Source organism: Balaenoptera borealis, assembly GCF_965194805.1.
Source record: "Balaenoptera borealis genome assembly, chromosome: 18".
NCBI lineage: Eukaryota > Metazoa > Chordata > Mammalia > Artiodactyla > Balaenopteridae > Balaenoptera > Balaenoptera borealis.
This window is the reverse complement of record NC_138877.1, coordinates 40,104,702-40,125,534: the sequence shown is the minus strand read 5'-3', so window position 1 is coordinate 40,125,534 and position 20,833 is coordinate 40,104,702. Positions and strand designations below refer to the sequence as shown.

Sequence of the window (20,833 nt, the reverse complement as noted above, 5' to 3'; positions counted from 1 at the left end):
CATTTGATTTAAGAGTTCTATGCAACTAAGTTTTACCTAAATATAAACATTTAGATAATAAATATTATCTACTTTATTTACTAGTATTTCCTCATACTATGACACATAAGCAGAAAGAATTTGTTTAAATAAACCAACTTTTGCTTAAATGTAAAAGAAATTTTACACAGAAGAAAAAGTTGTATCATCAATATCATTAAGAACACAACCAACACAAAAAATCTTGCCATTTGAAGCATCTTCCTGGAAACCATTTGAGAATACTGAATTGAATATAGTTAAGTATCATTGTTAACAGTCAAAATCAACAACATTAGAAATCTGCTCATTGACTAGATTGGCTTGTCATTCCACTTGCCTTGTTTTGATACTCTATGAAACCACATCAGAGAGAATGATGAGACACAAACCCTAGTGAGTCTCAGAAGTCATTAAAAGGCAATGTCTCATGTTCTTGCAGAGCTTTTCTTTTAAAGCCTCCTTCAGTGTTGCCAATGTTTTTGGCAATAAACACTTAATGTGTTTTGGGGTATCTTGGTTTTGAAATATAAGACATTGAAATGAAATCCTTTTGGGTCTGCTTTGATTATGATAAAAATTGAATCAACATATATCAAACCCTTGTATATTCATGTTAAACTGGTATTTGAGTAGCAATATAGTAAGAGCATTAAAAAAAATTCTGTTAATATGAGATATGATGCATATCATTTGTGGACTTACAATTCTACCTATATGGTTGATAGATCAACATAAATACTGAAGAGTTTGAATAGGTCCTTGGAGCATAGTGGAATAAAAACATTTTCCTTGAATTTTGGTCTCACCTCTGCCATTTGTTAGCTTTGGATATTGATCAATTTATTTAACCTTATTTGTGTGTCAGTTTCCTATTTTTTAAAATTTAGATAGTAATGCTTACTTCATAGTATTGATGTACTAAGTAGTTGAGCTAATATATAAATATTTTTTTATTGTTCCTTACACTTAGATGCTAAATACATTTTAACTTGTTTTCTTATTGAATAAAAAAATAAACTCAAATTTTGCTCCTTTGAATAAGAATGCGTAGTAATAGGACTTTGTGAGCTACTATAGACACAGATATGAACTGATTGGAAAATTATTCTTCCCATTTCCTCAGACTTACATACATTCACTGTTATCAAATTTCTTGAGAAGGGCTCATTGGTAAGATATACAGATATTGTGGTTTTACTGAAATAACGTGTTCAAAAATTTTTAGTGACCTGATAGTATCCAAGGTATGCCTCAAAGCTAAACTTTAAATTTGCAAATTTATTCGTGAGTATGTGAAGTGCCACATCTAATCTCCTTATGATTTGGGAAATAACAATTCAAATTTCTCTCCAACTTTGAGAAAGAAGGTTCTTTTATGTCTACTCCCCAGACCTTCTGTATCTATGCTGTACTTTGAGTTGGCCCCCACTGCCATATTTCGCACCCTGAATTTCAAATGATTGTTTACTTGTATGGCTCCCTTCAGTTCAGTTCACTTAGCAGCATTCCAAGACTCTGCTAGGCGTTAGTGTTAAAATGAATCAAAGATGTTCCCTGCTATCCATAGCAGGGTGAGGATTCAGGGAGAAATCGTTGATAGCAGGACCTGTCACCATGTTGGTGCTGCTTAGCTACTAACTCAGGGCCAACACCTGGTTGCCACTCAGTACTTGTTTGCTGAATGAATAATTGAATATACCATGTTATTACCTCACTGGAAGGATTTAACAACATCTTTAAAAATGCATTCTCCACTCTCCCTCACAGCCTACCCAGAGCCAAGGTTTGCAGCTGTGAGGAAAATAGAGGGACTAGTTTCTCTCGTTCTTACTCTACTTTTAACTTAGCCTAGTCTTATTCTGATCCAAATTTATTACATTTCTTGATATAGAACTATGCCCTTGATATATTAAGTGAAAGAATATTAGATTAAAATGGGATGTTCAGCATGATGCCATTTAAAAAAAAATGCAAAAGTGTGTTTGTCTTTAGTAAAAATATAGGTGAATATAAACCTGGATGCTTCAGTAGCTGTCATTGTATGGTTGAATTAAGAATAAACTTTATTTCTCTGAATGTTTGTAGTAAACATGTATTCCTTTTATAGAAAGGAAAAATCAGCTATTTTTAAAACAGAGAAGTAGCTTTGACTAGAAACAGAATGTAAAATGGCCCAGGGGTCTGGATTTAAGTCTATTTACATACAAGAAGGGTCTTTTGGTTGCTTAAAGTATGGTTCTTAGAAACTTTACCCCTTATAAGCTTAGCTCATGGCTGGAAGGGATGAGTCCATGAAAGAATATTTGCTGGGTTTCACTAGAATTTGCATTATTTCTCTTAATTAACTCTGTAATGCTAGGGATGATCCTGATCCCAACTTGCCAACTTCACCATTGGTGCTAATCCCTTTAACAAACTGTCCTTGACTATGAACTGCAATCATCATTGTGTGCTTGTCTGCTAGTGATTCAAACCAGTTAACCTCAGTCCTAAGAACTTTTTAAAAATGACCAGCAAAAACTCTTTTTTTTTCTTCTTCCTCTTTAGCTGTAGGCCATTGTTCTATGTCCTTCTATCTTTTGACATTATGAATGATGTCCTTTCTTTAGTCACACGGTTACCTTGAAGATATTTATAGATCAAGTTCAGATCCCTCTGAGGGAGCCCTTCAGTTTGCACTCTTCAAGCTCAGTGTTTTGTATCCTCCAAACCTCCTTTTGTAACATATTTATTCTGGCAAAAATGTTCTGCATTAGGAAACTTTTGTTTTGTTATATTCTTTTTACCCACTGTTGGTGCAAAACAAACAAAAAAAAATTAAAGGAAATGAAAAAAAAGAGTTAGTCATACCAGGAGATTTTTGTTGTTCACATAGTCATCATTACTTGTCACATAATTTCTACCCCTTCTTATTTACCTTCCGTTTTCTTTGGAAATGACATTGACTTGTTTCTCCTAGTACACCAAAACCATTTTTGTACATTCTTATTAGTCTCTCTCGCTTTTCTCATATATGTCATTCTTCAAACGTTTAATTTACCTACAGTCTAGGTATAATCTTATATTTTGCTAAATTGCAGTCACATCAGAGGGAATCTTACTGTATTATAAACATATTTTGCCACAAAGCAAATAGGACACAGTGGGTGTTCTTTCTGATTTCAGGTCACTATCGTAAAACTATTTGTGTTAGAACTAATTATATCATGTGTGGGCTACAATGAAACTAAAATTCTCTTCCTTCTCTTCAACTCATTCTTTTAGAATAAGATCCTATTGTACATGATGAAAATATGGCCATTAATCCACTAAATGTTTAGTTTTTGATTATGTATAGATTTAAATTATTTTTAGCAAATTTAATTTCTTTAATGTTAGGGCACATCATCTTAAAAAGGTTGAATATGTTAATTACTGTTAGGTATGAGCTAATACTCCGTTTTTATTGATTAAAATGATTGACAAACCAAAAACTGAATTTAATAATCCAATTTATGAAAAGTAAGGAGGAATATCTGGGAATGATACAAAACCATTAATCCTACATATCCCATGCGTTCAGTCATTCACGTATGAATACATACATGAATGAATGAATACATGCGTGTTCAGCATACGTGTGTGTGTATGTATGTATTCAGCATACATGTGTGTGTGTATATGCAGTGCTTATGGTAACCCTATAGTAGTAAATATTTTTTCCCCTGCTTTACTGATGAGGCAGCTGGGGATAAAAAGCTTATCATGCCTGAAAGTAGGTATTAGCAATCTATAGTTTTTACATTTCACTACATTTGCAGACTACTATTTGTCAATAAAAAGACGACAGTTCTAAGGCCTGTCCTGAGGGAGTTCAGAGTGCTTTAATTTTATATGCGTTCTATACAATTTCTTGCCAGGACCTCAGTCTAGTCCTATGGGACAGTAAGTCAAGCTGATGGTTCAAATTTAAAGTTCCACAACGAACCTTTAGGTCTAAAGGTTCCGCAAGGACACATATTGATTCTTAAGACCTTTATTAATATATCCAAGTTAGTCCTGACTTACCTAAGAGAAGTTTTCCTAACATTTCTAGAGTCACTCATTGTGATATTTTTCTTACCCATTATGCATTGTGTTATAGAGAACAACATCAGATATTTTTTAAAGATTGTAGTAAAACATGATCCACCATCTAGTATGGAGACTGGTGTGCAAAACTTATGTTGAACTTTTTCAAAATATTGACAAAAGCAGTAGAGCCCAAAACACAACTAGTTACAGCTAAATATGGCTTATTATATTATATATTATAAAATATTATAAAATATTTTTATAATCCTGAAGAAAGGAAGATATCAAAGCTTTAGTTTTTGGTACTTAATAATGTTTGATTACTTAAAATATATAATGCTGGTTCTTTATTTGTATTATTTATATCTATTGGCATTATTATTGAGCTTGGTTAATTTTCTTTTATCATTATTAACATAAGACATTTACTAGAAATCTCTTGCATTTCTACACACTAATGATGAAAAATCTGAAAGTGAAATTAAGAAAACACTCCCGTTTACCGTTGCAACAAAAAGAATAAAATATCTAGGAATAAACCTACCAAAGGAGACAAAAGACCTGTATGCAGAAAATTATAAGACACTGATGAAAGAAATTAAAGATGATACAAATAGATGGAGAGATATACCATGTTCTTGGATTGGAAGAATCAACATCGTGAAAATGACTCTACTACCCAAAGCAATCTACAGATTCAATGCAATCCCTATCAAACTACCACTGGCATTTTTCACAGAACTAGAACAAAAAATTTCACAATTTGTATGGAAACACAAAAGACCCCGAATAGCCAAAGCAATCTTGAGAACGAAAAATGGAGCTGGAGGAATCAGGCTCCCTGACTTCAGACTATATTACAAAGCTACAGTAATCAAGACAGTTTGGTACTGGCACAAAAACAGAAATATAGATCAATGGAACAGGATAGAAAGCCCAGAGATAAACCCACGCACATATGGTCACCTTATCTTTGATAAAGGAGGCAAGCATATACAGTGGAGAAAAGACAGCCTCTTCAATAAGTCGTGCTGGGAAAATTGGACAGATACATGTAAAAGTACGAAATTAGAACACTCCCTGACACCATACACAAAAATAAACTCAAAATGGATTAAAGACCTAAGTGTAAGGCCAGACAGTATCAAACTCTTAGAGTAAAACATAGGCAGAACACTCTATGACATAAATCACAACAAGATCCTTTTTGACCCACCTCCTAGAGAAATGGAAGTAAAAACACAAATAAACAAATGGAACCTAACGAAACTTAAAAGCTTTTGCACAGCAAAGGAAACCATAAACAAGACCAAAAGACAACCCTCAGAATGGGAGAAAATATTTGCAAATGAAGCAACTGACAAAGGATTAATCTCCAAGATTTACAAGCAGCTCATGCAGCTCAATAACAAAAAAACAAACAACCCAATCCAAAAATGGGCAGAAGATCTAAACAGACATTTCTCCAAAGAAGATATACAGATTGCCAACAGACACATGAAAGAATGCTCAACATCGTTAATCATTAGAGAAATGCAAATCACAACTACAATGAGATATCATCTCACACCCGTCAGAATGGCCATCATCAAAAAATCTAGAAACAATAAATGCTGGAGAGGGTGTGGAGGAAAGGGAACACTCTTGCACTGTTGGTGGGAATGTAAATTGATACAGCCCCTATGGAGAACAGTATGGAGGTTCCTTAAAAAACTAAAAATAGAACTACCATACGACCCAGCAATCCCACAACTGGGCATATACCCTGAGAAAACCATAATTCAAAAAGAGTCATGTACCAAAATGTTCATTGCAGCTCTATTTACAATAGCCAGGACATGGAAGCAACCTAAGTGTCCATCATCGGATGAATGGATAAAGAAGATGTGGCACATATATACAATGGAATATTACTCAGCCATTAAAAGAAATGAAATGGAGGTATTTGTAGTGAGGTGGATGGAGTTAGAGTCTGTCATACAGAGTGAAGTAAGTCAGAAAGAGAAAAACAAATACAGTATGCTAACACATATATATGGAATCTAAGGGAAAATAAAGGTCATGAAGAACCTAGTGGTAAGATGGGAATAAAGACACAGACCTACTAAAGAATGGACTTGAGGATATGGGGAGGGGGAGGAGTAAGATGTGACAGGGTGAGAGAGTGGCATAGACATATATACACTACCAAAGGTAAAAAAGATAGCTAGTGGGAAGCAGCCGCATAGCACAGGGAGATCAGCTCGGTGCTTTGTGACCACCTAGAGGGGTGGGATAGGGAGGGTGAGAGGGAGGGAGATGCAAGAGGGAAGAGATATGGGAACATATGTATATGTATAACTGATTCACTTTGTTATAAAGCAGAAACTAACACACCATTGTAAAGAAATTATACTCCAATAAAGATGTTTAAAAAAAAAAAAGACATTTACTAGGAGTGATTACCCTTTGTGATGACTGAGCTTACTGTGAACAAAATAGATTAGGTAGAATATATACTTGGTTGATGCAACTGTGTGGGACTTTTTCACATGACTAGTTTACCCTTCTCTTAATCCTCAGCGAACCACACTAAAAAATATAGGCATTGGGGGCTTCCCTGGTGGCGCAGTGGTTAAGAATCCGCCTGCCAATGCAGAAGACACGGGTTCGAGCCCTGGTCTGGGGAGATCCCACATGCCGCGGAGCAACTAGGCCCGTGAGCCACAACTACTGAGCCTGCGTGTCTGGAGCCTGTGCTCCGCAACAAGAGAGGCCGCGATAGTGAGAGGCCCGCGCACCGCGATGAAGAGTGGCCCCGGCTTGCCGCAACTAGAGAAAAGCCCTCTCACAGAAACAAAGACCCAACACAGCCAAAAATAATTAATTAATTAAAAAATAAATAAAATCAAGCAGAATAAATAAAATTGGTTAAACTATAAATAAACAAAAGCACAATTTAAAAAAAATATAGGCATTGGGGTGGCTGGAAAAATTATATTTTATATCTTCAAAATTTTCAGTAAATAAAGTGAGCCATTCTGTGAAGATGAAATTCAAATAGAAATGGGGCTTTTGCCCAGATTTTATTTCTGACTCCTACTTCAAATTTACAACTATGACAAGAGAAAACTTCTTTATCTGGAGCTAATACAAAAGGTAAGTCTACGGAAAACAGTGAGCTCTTAGTTTCCCATCGATGGGATTAATTGGATTTGAAAGGGCATTCATTCATAGAAGAATAAATGCAAACAATGAAAGAAAATGGAGAGCTATCATATCAATACATCAAGTAACTAAAAAGCTTCTGTTCATTCTGTCAGTGAATGTGCAGGCAAGATGTACTGTAGGTAAACAAGGATCATGTAATTAGAACTTAACTGTCATGGTAGTAATTCAGCTTTATAATCACAAGTATTTACCAGATATATTAAACAATTATTTCTCACAAGTTCATGACACATATTAGTAATTTTAAAAATCAGTACCTTTATAGGTTTTAGATTTATCTTATTCACGTAGAAAACATTTTATTAGTCTTTTCAAAGCAATGGTGTAAAATTTTCTAATGTTGACACTAACTAAAACCTACTCCCTTGTTCTTCCATATGTTCAATACCACAAAAATGACAGCACATAGCACATTGATTTCAAATTCAATATATAAAATCAGAAATTATAAAAGAGATTAACTAGACAGTAATTATTCTAATGGAAGCTGTGAAAGAATACTCTAATTTTAGGTCATATTTAAGAATTGTTTTTAATGTGGAACTCTGTTAAGTACATTTATCACACAAAGGAAGGATATCCATTTTAATAAATATTAAAGGTATAATCAATACTAATACTAAAATATACATGGTTCTTTAAATGTGGTAAACTTTTAAGATAATAGTAAAAAATTATAGAAAATTACTTAGTGAGGTGTAGGCCTTTAAAAAAATGCCATTTTTTGTTGCTGGTGAGATTTGATGGAGATTAGAATTCTTTTTTTTTTTTTTTTTTAAGTTTATTTCCAGTTTACAATTCTAGCCTGATGCACCTTTTAACATCTTTATTGGAGTATAATTGCTTTACGATGGTGTGTTAGTTTCTGCTTTATAACAAAGTGAATCAGCTATACATATACATATATCCCCATATCTCCTCCCTCTTGTGTCTCCCTCCCACCTTCCCTATCCCACCCCTCTAGGTGGACACAAAGCACTGAGCTGATCTCCCTGTGCTATAAGACTGCTTCCCACTAGCTATCTATTTTACATTTGGTAGTGTATATATATCCATGTCACTCTCTCACTTCGTCCCAGCTTACCCTTCCCACTCCCTTTGTCCTCAAGTCCATTCTCTATGTCTGCGTCTTTATTCCTGTCCTGCCCCTAGGTTCTTCAGAACCTCTTTTTTTTTTTAGATTACATATATATGTGTTAGCATATGGTATTTTTTTTTTCTCTCTTTCTGACTTACTTCACTCCATATGACAGACTCTAGGTCCATCCACCTCACTACAAATAATTCAATTTTGTTTCTTTTTATGTCTGAGTAATATTCCATTGTATATATGTGCCACCTTTTATTTAGCCATTCATCTGTTGATGGACATGTAGGTTGCTTCCATGTCCTGGCTATTGCAAATAGAGCTGCAATGAACATTGTGCTACATGACTCTTTTTGAATTATATTTTTTCTGGGGTATATGTCCAGTAGTGAGATTGCTAGGTGATATGGTAGTTCTATTTTTAGTTTTTTAAGGAACCTCCATACTGTTCTCCATAGTGGCTGTATCAATTTACCTTCCCACCAACAGTGCAAGAGGGTTCCCTTTTCTCCACACCCTCTCCAGCACTTATTGTTTGTAGATTTCTTGATGATGGCCATTCTGACGGGTGTGAGATGATATCTCATTGTAGTTTTGATTTGCATTTCTCTAATGATTAGTGATGTTGAGCTTTTAACATTAGTGATGCTTCTTTCATGTGTTTGTTGGTAATCTGTATATCTTCTCTGGAGAAATGTCTCTTTAGGTCTTCTGCCCATTTTTGGATTGGGTTGTTTGTTTTTTTGATATTGAGCTGCATGAGCTGCTTGTAAATTTTGGAGATTAGTCCTTTGTCAGTTGCTTCATTTGCAAATATTTTCTCCCATTCTGAGGGTTGTCTTTTGGTCTTGTTTATGGTTTCCTTTGCTGTGCAAAAGCTTTTAAGTTTCATTAGGTCCCATTTGTTTATTTTTGTTTTTATTTCTATTTCTCTAGGAGGTGGGTCAAAAAGGATCTTGCTGTGATTTATGTCATAGAGTGCTCTGCCTATGTTTTACTCTTAAGAGTTTTATAGTGTCTGGCCTTACATTTAGGTCTTTAATCCATTTTGATTTTATTTAGAATTTTTAATGAGCATCAAAAGTCACCCTTGACTCTTCAACAAAGAGCACATTTACCAGATTTTTCTTAGGACACTTTTTTTTAAAGTTGGTATACCATCCATAAAGGTCCAAATTCATCCAATTTATCATAAATACTAGTAATACTAACCAGAATGATTCAGTATAAAAACTATATCCCCCAAAGTTTGGCCTGTATATATGCAATGTAAAGCACTATGATAGATAACCTTGCTGACCTGAATATACATCTAGCCAGCTCCCACCTCCATCCCCAAAATGTAATTCATGCCTTTGGAGAATTTTTTTAAGAGAACTCTTGTAGAACAAAGGCACATCCACTGGGTTTTTTTTTTTTTTTTTTTCCATTTTCTGGAAGTAAGATAAACTCTACAGCCACTGGGATGGATTTTCTTCCCCCAGAAATTGGACATAAAGGTCTTTGATGAGACTGGAATATTTAAAAATAAACCTATGATTTGTTAGCTATGTTTTGGTTGTATTCTTGCTTTTATTATTGACGAATAATGGGAAACTTGAATTATATATTCATTGCAATAGGAGGTCACTGAGTCAGTCTAAATTATGCGTCTGCTGCACCATTAAATGTTATAACTTCAGAAGGCATTGGAAATAAAAAGTTGACTGTGACCAAAGTTGTCAAACCTTAATAGTCTTTACCTGTAATGTCTTTCACAAAGCTCTTTAGGTAGGAAGAGGGATCAGTGTTGTTTGATAGCGGAATGTATTCAAATAAGACATATAGTGCAGTATTCATCACTCTTTTGTGTCTAACAGCAAGTGCCATAATTGCTTTTAGGTTTAATTGCAAGTATCTTTGATGAAGTTTCCAGGTAGATGTTTCTTTACTTTTCAATATAAGTACTTAAAAATTGACTAGCATTATTTCAGGTATTGCTCAAAGCTTGCAGAAGATTATACATAGATTTAGCCCTGTGACTCTTACTTGCAAACTACAGAGGCATTTACTCAGAGGAAAATTAAACAATTTGATGAATCTGATGATCTAATGACCTTTTTCTTTCTCTTTTTCCTCATTTTTTTGTATGTAAAAAATGTTTTGTATACAAGTGTATTTGTTTTCTTAATGTAAACCTTTGGCCAGTGTACAAGGAATGTTGTAATGGGATGTCTTCAGGATGATTGTGAATGCTTCCAGGTGAATGGGAAATAAGCAGTGTTATCATCAGATATACAGACTCTCACTTAATTCATCTTAGGTTTGCATTTTATGGTCTGTTTCTAGATGATAAAATCTCAGGGTTAGAGGAAACCATCTCTACAGGTGACATGAAGTTTAGATTATTTTTATATTACTCCCAGTGGTCTTCTAAGCATGTTTGAATGATTCCAGGGAACGGAACTCATCCTACCTCTGAAGAAACTCGATTCTCTTAGGCTTGCTTAAGTTAAAAGTTTTGCTTTTTTCAAAAATCAAACAAAAATTCATCTTATCGGGCTTCCCTGGTGGCGCAGTGGTTGAGAATCTGCCTGACAATGCAGGGGACACAGGTTCGAGCTCTGGTCTGGGAGGATCCCACATGCCACGGAGCAACTAAGCACGTGAGTCACAACTACTGAGCCTGCACATCTGGAGCCTGTGCTCCACAATGGGAGAGGCCACGACAGTGAGAGGCCCGCGCACCGCGATGAAGAGTGGTCCCCACTCGCCGCAACTGGAGAAAGCCCTCGCACAGAAACGAAGACCCAGCACAGCCAAAAATAAATAAATTAATTAAAAAAAAATCATCTTATCATCATCATACACTTATCCCACTCAGGATCACACAGAAAAAGTCTAAATTTCATCCACATTATAACACTTAAAAAATTTGATGACATTTCTTTTCTCCTGATGCACATCTCCTCTTTCTGGTGTTGATATAAACTCCTACACCATTCAGATTGTTTTCTCAGAATGTATCTTCTGACGTCTTCTCTGTGTTTTCCCTTTCTCACCCAGAGCTGAGCACAGTAATCCCAGTGATCTCTGATCAATGCAGAAGAGAAGCTAGACTATCAAATTCATTGTTGCTGATAAAATTCTAAGTGTGAAGCCTACAACTTTGTTAATGCCTGTTGCTTCTACCATCCAGGCAACCTTCCTTTTGGGCTTCCCTGCTTGCCTGGACCTCTATGAAGTGCACACCCATGATAACTCACTGTTGCAAAGTCCGTCTGCCAAATTTAATAAACTAATACAGATTCAGGGTAATGTGCATTGTAACTCTGATTTCTGAAGATAGTATTCTGCCTTAGGACATTATTTAATTTTAGAAAAATATTAAATTAGATATTTGGAAGAAAGTAGGGATAATAATACAGCTTGAGATCTGCCCAGTCAGTAGACTTTTGGAGTCCTGGATATGACCTGAAGCAGAATTTGTAGAAATTTCTGTGATTCCTTTTTTTTAGGTTTTTATTTTAAAGTTTTGTTTTGTTTTGTTTTGTTTAATAAGCTGTTCTTCTTTGAACTAGTAGTGTATACTTCTACCCGGAACACATAAATTGCCAACAGTATCCAGATGTTATCTGCTTTCAACTTTGAATCACACCATCGAAAGAGAAGATGGTTTCAGAATTCTCAAGTCACACTTCTTTTGGAGTACCCATGAACACAAAAACACACAAAAGGTTGTATTCCATACGCCGTTATCAATCATTTAAAAAAAATTCCTTCCCTCCTCCGCCCCAACAAAATAGCAATATCTATTAAAACAGCTTGGAATTCACTGAAGCAATAACACTTAGAAGATAGCAATGAGGCATTCCTCTGGTTTCACATCTGTTAACATTTTTACTATAGTCCAGATTTCTAAGGGAAACCAATAAAAAATCCTGACAATAATTCAGAAATATTCTGAAAAGCATATACTAATATTAGAAGTCCATTCTTACAGCTTATAATTCCTTAAAAAGAGAAGTACTGTGTGATTTTATACAAATTAATTTACAGCCTCTCAGTATATTAGGACAACAAATCTTATATTTATACTACTTTTACATTATTTATCTTTTAGCATCTAAAGATGAGGTGTAAGAGTGATGCTTCGTTCAGTTCCTTTAGTTTTTCTTTTTTTATATCTCTTTTCTTTTTTGTCTCTATTTTATATTCTTAGCATTCTTATCTGTCTGCCTTTAAGATGATATGTCCTTTTTCTGCAAAGTTGAATGAGGGTGAGAGGGAAATGGAAAGTGTCTTCTGAAGAAAGACAGAGGATGAGGGAATGTAAGATAACAGTAGTCAGCAAGTGCTAGAGCATTCTGTAGCAAAACAATCTGACAGTTGTTATACATTTGATACTACCTAGGCAATTATAGTAGAATTTACTTGTGGGTGGTGGGAAATGATATGCAGTAGGTTCTACCCAAGAAAAGATAACATTTTTTATAACGTGGACAGAATTGGAAGTGTGGTAACATGGAGTAGGTGGTCAGTGAATCTGACATGTTTTCTGGAACAGATGGACTTTGGGGAGGCATTTTGGCAGATTGTGTTTCCACTATAAACACTCACTAGAGCCTTTAGTTCATAGGAAAACTATTTTCACTTAAACAAGAAAAGCATAGTAATGAGATAAGAGGAGTGAGAGGTGGAAGGCGGAAATATGTTGGAGGGTGACCCTAGTTTTGTTTGATATTTAAGTATCTCTTTAATCAGAATGCTATCTCTTTTTAAAAGATGAACTTCCAAAATGTATTCAGCTTGTCTATTTTAAAAATTTAATCCCAGATATTACATTTGGCTCTACCCAGTCTTATCAGTTTTTCTTATTCATATTTTTAGCATCAAGTTTTTCATCCATTAATACCATATAGATGGCTAAGAAGTTATGTGCATCTTCCTCTGAGCAATGCTAGTTCTTTTTACAATGTATTATTTTTATGCTTTTAGATGTCAGATTTTTTCCTATTTTCATAAGTCTATTCATTCACAAAAGAAAGCAGATATGCGTTTGGCTTTGTTCATGCATCCATAACATTTTTACCATTTTGAAATTCAAATCTGTTTATGTTCTGGGGGGCAAAATAAAAAGCATTACATAAAAGTTTTCATGTTGAAATATTACAGTTCCAAAGCTGACAACAAATTATAGTGAGAAGAGTGGTACAAGTAATTTGATCACATGGGTAATACTTATCTCTCAGAAATTACATATGTTCCACATTTTGGTCCTGTTTAGTGGCATCCTACAACAGTTTTAAGCCTTTAAACTTGTTTAACTCCTGGACTTCATTAACAACTTTCGTAGACCGTACAGAGCTCAAGTGCACAAAGCAAATATATGTATGTTTCCATACAGTTAAAATCAGAATATCTTCCTCAGGATCATAAAGTAATCCATACCCTCTGGTGGTTTTTTGTCATGCCAAATGTTCTCTAACAAGAGGGGAACCATTGCAGAGACCTACTCTCCTTTCTGTCTAAAAGGGGCTTTATTGATATAAGGAACCTGAGGCAGACTCCAGAGTTTCATGTAAACTTTGGATAACCAGACAATACTTTATTCTATAAGAGCTTTACAGTGTGACATATGTCAAAGTAAATAACTGTTGTAGTTAAGTCAGTATCTCCACAATTTTGTAGAAAACCAAACCCATTTGTTTATTTTCATTGCAGTTGAAAAAACACTCACACATGAAAGCAAGTTGATCAAATCTGTTCCAAATTGCAGAGTGAAATTTAAAGTGTTAGGAAAGAGATGAAAATAAATGAACTGCATAAAACACATGTCTAGTCTTTAACTTTTTTCAATGTATTCTTCTTTTTAATCTTTTAAGATAGAAATGTACTTTTCTTCATTCAATTTTCAGGTGTTTGAAGAAAAGCCCCTTTTCTATCTATTAATCTAGAGAAGAATTTTATATAAGAAAGAAAAAAACACATTTTAAGATTAGATACCAGTGGGACAGTTTAAAATCTGAAACTGAGTATGTGAAACTGCATTAGGAAATGTTATACTGTTTAGAGGGACATTTGTTTTTTTGGCTGGTTTGCCCCACATCACAGGTCAGTCATTCATTTAGAGACACAAATAATTTTTTCTTCTCAATTTATTACAGCTCAATTTTAACAAAGTTTGTTTTTTTTGTTTTTGTTGTTGTTGTTGTTGTTGTTTTTGGCCACGCTGTGTGTCTTGTGGGATCTTAGTTCCCTGACAAGGGATTGAACCCGGGCCGTGGCAGTGAAAGTGTCGTGTTCTAACCACTGGACCCCTAGGGAACTCTCTGAACAAAGATTTTTCAAACAAAAAATAGTCAATAACCTGAGAATTCTTGGAATAGATATTTTAATCTAAAAGGAATATCTATAGCTTTTCAGTTGCTTATATATTAAATTTATGGCATATAGGTACATAGATATTCATAGAAAAGTATATGACTAAATAATTCTGAACCTATAAACGTTGCAATGATTTCATTTTTACTTTATTTAAATGCAATTTAAGTATTTTAAAATAAACAACTATATCCTTGTGATCATAAGTAAATGATCATATGGAAAGATGGGGTATGAATTATGAGTACTTGCATTTTTTTCCCTTGTAAGATTCCTTGTCTTGTGACAGTTTAAGTCCAACATGTAGGTGTCAACTTGAAGAACAATGTACTTGGAATTAGACACACGATGCTTGTTAACAGTAACAAGGCTTGTTAATCCACATCTCTGCAGAGCCCACTGAAAATGTCTTCTTGCATAGGTGAGGCAAATAATGAACTTATTCCCTGTGTGTTTGTCTAACTCAAGCAGTTCCTTCAACTTCCCCATACAACATTTTACATATCTAGGGCAATTTACCACATCCAGCCTTCATTTCAGTCAACATCATGCCAGATTATTTTTACTCAAAAATTGAGCAGTGGCCGAAGGGAAGCAACTAAAATACTAAAAGTGAATACAAGTTTGGACACTAGGATTGGTACAGAAAGGTTGTTAGCCTGAGGAAAATAGAATGTAACTTAATAGCATTGTTCAATTATCTGACTACATCTTATATTCTAGATACCAATTATCTATCTAATACTGAGAGAATACAAAGTAATATTTAAAATTAAAGAAGAGATTATTTAATTTATACATAGATAAAAATGGCTTTATGAGTTCTATGCTAAATGTAGTAACAAATAAAGAAAATCTTACTAAAGAAAAGCACATTAAAAAAAAAATCCTCTGTCTTTCCTGGTTTACACATATGCTAATAAGGAAAGGGCTTGTTAGTGATGTCCCCCGTAAGATACTATAACTCTGAGTTTTGGATGCCATTTGTACTGGGTCCCAACCATTTATATTTGCTGTCAAACTAGACTTGACAGTTCTATACATATGTTCTCCCAGGAATAGTTCAACAGCAGAAAATTATTTGATATATATCCTTATGCTCCAAATGTAGATCATGGTATTTATTGTTTTAAGGGAGAAGTGACTACTTGAAAATAATCTGCAGGGTGATATTTCTGCTTCTATGGGAGCAGCCCCCATTCTAGTGAATGATATTGGAATTTGGTATCCACTGCTGCATCGTGAGTAGCTGTCTAGATCAATATTGAAATAAAACCATTCAGAAAATATTGACCTTAAATGACTAAAATTTGTACATACTTCAGAAAAGAAATTGATTTTTTATATATGCAGGTACTGAATTTCTCTTCCTCACTACCCCCAAAATGTTTATTTTAGGATCTATCTATTATCTATCTATCTATCTATCTATCTATCTATCTATCATCTATTTTCACTGGTCAAAGTCAAGCATGTTAGCCAGGTCTTCAAAATTGCAATTATCAGCACTTCAGGAATTTTTCTGTAACATTTTAGACAAAGATAAATTTATTTCTTTAAATCACTGAACCAAGAAGTGATTACCCAGTTCATCCAACTTAAGGAAAGTTTTCTATTGATGTCAGCCTTCAGGTAGACCTCCTTAGTCATTAAGAAGGTCAAAATATTTTTTCCTAATGATATGCTTAAAGAATATCAATTGCATTAGAGACAATCTAAGTTTTGGACATTTGGATCAAAATCAAAAGGGAAAATAAAATAAAATACTGATGAATTTTATTTCTTTTAAATTTTACTTAATACCATTGCAGGGACTAACAGAAGCAAGTGTTGGATTTGAAGAACTCTGTCAGGAGTTAGGTCTTTCACTGTTATTTGGAACTTGTGGGTTTTAGACCATCATACTACTCATACAGCCCATTTCTTAGTCAGAAGTTTTTCCAGATCTTTGGCAATTGAGAAGAAGGGAAAAAATTAAAAATCTTTCATCTTCCTTAGGAAAAAAAATGAGCATTTTATTTTCCATTAAGGTAGCTGATACTCAACTTGTAAGCCAAAAAAATTGTATGATTCCAGCTCATAATCTATTCAGAAGGTACCCATTCAGTGAGTGACAGTCAGCCCCTCACTTAAACCCCTTCCCTCCCCAGGTTCAGCAGCATTTTTGTCCTGCAGGAACTGACCTGCTCAGCAAAAGTTTTGGGTAAGACTGCAGTGGTTGACCAGTTCCCAGATCTCTGGACTTCCACTTTTCTGGAACACCAGAAATCATTCATTTTGAACAGTAACATCTGGCTCTGAAAGTTGGCCACGATAACTAAGCAAAATAATCAGAAAGTGACATTGGCACAAGCTGTAGTTTTTGGTGACCACTCAGGAATATTCAGCATTACTTCTGGGATTATATCTAAAAATTAGTTGCTTGCCATTATAATTTCCTATTCTGCACTATCCCAAGAGGTGTGAACATGCTACAGGTTTGAGCATTGTAAAACTATGTTAGAATGCTAATACTTAGGTGGAGAGCCACACTTCCACATTGTAGCCTTACTAAAAATGTCATTCGCGCAGCTCCCTCGCTGCGATCTATTGAAAGTCAGCCCTCGACACAAGGGTTTGTAAAAAAATAAAAAAAAAAAAAAAAAGAGAAAAAAAAATGTCATTCTTTTAATGTCACTGAGGTTCTTTTTTAATAAAAGAGAATAAATGATGTCTGAAATATAATATTATTTTTCATATTTCCATTATTATCATTACAGATAAAAATCAATGCAGAGGCTACTTTTCTCATACTTGGCAGTTGTGGTTTATTACTTGGTATCCAAGTTAAAAATCTAAAATTGATTTCCCTGTGTGAACGAGTCTTAGCCAACCATCTGCTTAGGAGAGGGGAAGACAAAGCTCGTTCATTCCCGCTGCTGCTTCTCACTGCTGTTAGGTGGCTACTGGGAACCTTAAAATAAGATTGCCAGGTTTAACTTTTCAGAATATGGAGGAGGCATATGTGTCTGCCAGGGATTTGAGGCAGGGCAAGTTGTACTTAGACCAGTGGGACTAACTAAGTTATTAGATACTGACGTTGCTGAATGCCAGAGATAGAAGCACAGATGTCACCATCATGTCCTGCTACCCATTTCACATTCATGATTCAGCAATAAAAAATTGGATGATCTTGAATATATGGATTGCCTGGGAACCCAGGTCTAGTCTTAAATGTTATTATAATACCTGGATTGCTTAATCCAGTTGATTGCAATTTTCAGGATGCATATGTTAGAAAAAAATAGCTTTGGTGCTGGCTACAAATTAAAGGAACATCTAAGAAAAGAGATAAACTCTGGAGCTGAAGAATTTGTGATGATGTTTAGATGCAGAAAAGGTTGGAAACTTCACTGTTCATGGTAAACCTGACTGTGGAAGAGAATTTCTGGCATTATAGAGTTTGTCATTGCAAAATATGCTGCAATAGAAAAAAAAAAAAGTGAAAAAAACAATTAGTACAATATTAAATATTTAAATCTGATATATGAAACTAGATTTTGAAATACAGAAAATACTTAAATCATGTCTTAAAAGATCACAGAGTTCATAGGAAGAGAACATAATGTTAAAGACATTTTCCATTGGAATATAGAAAAAATTTATTATAAGCCCAGTATTTATTTTCTCATATTTATGGATATTTTCTTGCTTCCTGGCTTCTTTTCTTCATTTATCAAAGTCTGTGTGGTATTCAAGCATTAAATCTCTCTGCTTCTACATAACCCTGTCACACATGTACTCATCCAAATTTTAATCTCTTCCTCTCTCTCACCTCCCATCCTATTCCTTTCTGTCTTCCTTCCATTATATTACCTAATCCTTACATGTAAAGAATTTCTGTACTGTCTGCTTTACTTCACAGAATCTCTTAAATATGTTTCTATAAATTTTGAAGTAGGAAGAGTTTCTTCCTTACATGTCAGTACAGACTTTTTTTTTTATGGAAAACCTCAAAAGCTAACATTCATCAACTGAAACAGAAATTGTAATGTTGAAGCAGGAAAATGTTTGCTATTTACTGCCATTCAACTTAAACTTATTCAATAATTTAGTGTGCATGATCCCCATAATTATGATTTGAAAAAAGAAAAAAAGGAAAAAGAATAAAAGGAGGAAGGAAAAGAATAGAGTGGGGACAGGAGGAGGGAAAGAAAAGAAAAATTGTATGCATCTGTATGTGGTTATTCAAGACAGAGCAATTAGACCTTCACAAGGAAGCATCCAAGTGTTTAAAGTAGTTTCTACTATTTAGCTAAAGTAAAGCAAATTAAGACCGGGTCACAATTATGTTTTACTCCTTCCAGAGTTTTAAAGAATATTAGCCAAAACCGTATCCATGTGTTTTCCCATTATTCTATCTTATCTATCCCTTCTGTGTGCTAATGCATATCCAGCAAAATAGTTCTTCCCGTTACACTTACCAGCATTTTAAATTTTGCAGCCCCTGTCAAGAAAATGGTATGTGGACAATTCATAACTAGCCATACCTTAGTTTCAGCTGCTTCTCTGCCCGTCAAAAGTGACCCCTGCCAATAAAAGACCTGTTTCAATTCTGGATATTTTCAACACGAACTTTGTTTAAAGTCTGAATTGTCTGTCTCAATTATGCAATTCACTGTGGTCTAGCAAACCTGACTTTTATTTTCCTTAGCAATGTTTAAAATACTGACATATGATAGACTACTTAGATAAAATTTCATTAAACAAGTACATGTAATTTAAGAATGATAAGGCAGCCATCTGAGGGACGTTTTGTTTCAGTGGCTACAAATGTACTCTGTTTTATTTTAAATTGTCAGGAATCTCAGGATTACCAAAACTGATGGACTGCAGGTCTTCATGTTAAATACTCAACATATCAAGCTTTCATGTTAGAAATTAGTGACAACCATAGGTTGTTTTCTAATAATTTGGAATGAGAAAATGAAACCAATATTCCCATCAATGTCATAGATGCTACAATGAAATATTTAAGATAGGACTTGTTGAAATGCTCCAAATTATCTTTTACCTACACAGAAATCACACTTATAGCAATAGCATTAAGAGGCAAAAATACCCCCATAGCTACTGGGAAATGAATTCTACCGAAGGGCGGACCCCACAGCTGGCCCCCCTCTGCTGCAGTGTTACAGAGTAGAGTTCCAGTGATGAAGAACGACTCTCTGTTAGTGAGTCCAAACCTGGGTCCTTTATATTGAATGCAGTATTTAGCATGCAAGAGTGAGCATAGTTTAGAAGAAAGAGATTCTGTTGGAGAGCATTCCTAAGCCTCTTCTTGGAAAGTTTTTTTCTCTCTCGGATATATTTACACTTGAGCATATTTATTGTGGCTTTTTTCATTGTTTTGTTGGTATCATAACACTATAAACTTTGAGAAGTTCCCCATCTCTGAGGAGAAATGATGAAAGTCCTTTAATAGGAGAACATTGCTCCAGTGGAAAGGTTTACCCTCAAATGAGTTTTCAGTGTGTCTTTGGGCTCCAAGTGAGATCTGTGCCCTGTTCATGAGATGGCATATAAACTCTGTTTTGTGCTTTTCTTTAGTCGCCTCTTTCTAAACCACTATATATGGTTTTGCTGAATCATGGAAAATAGAAATTTTCCTGTAGCTAAAAATCTCATACGTATTTTAAACAAAAATTTGGCAATATTAGATGAAAAATATGATAAGAATCTACAACTTTGTGGCATTTATAGAAATAATATCTATGTATTTTATTGTCATTAACGATTATGTGGTTAGGATTAGGAGTTTTGTTTGTTTTTTTTTGTTATTGTTTTGTTTTTGCACTGTCCAGGCACTTGTGATAAAGTGGTGAATAAAACCACACAGTTCTCCTTAGAGGGTGTAAATTCTAAGTAATTCAGAGGTTAAGGATATAACTTTGGATTTAATCGGAACTAAACTGTGATCCTATCTTGGCCAAATATTAGCCCCGTGAAGATGGATATGTTGTAAACTCTGAGTCACAATGTTCTCATGGGTAAATAACAGATAATAATCACTCTTTTGAAGCTTAGGTTACATAATTAAAGTGAGGAGCCTAAGGCAGG

The 20,833-nt window shown here is 34.6% G+C and overlaps 1 protein-coding gene and 1 long non-coding RNA gene across 6 annotated transcripts in view; both read left to right on the top strand.

Moving 5' to 3' along the window:
* Positions 1 to 20,833, top strand: part of PCDH9 (protocadherin 9) — a 989,134-nt gene that overhangs the window by 851,334 nt on the left and 116,967 nt on the right. The window lies entirely within an intron of this gene.
* Positions 5,601 to 11,199, top strand: LOC309615956. Its single transcript, XR_014237174.1, has 2 exons — positions 5,601 to 6,658; positions 7,028 to 11,199. It is a non-coding gene; the product is annotated as an uncharacterized lncRNA (long non-coding RNA).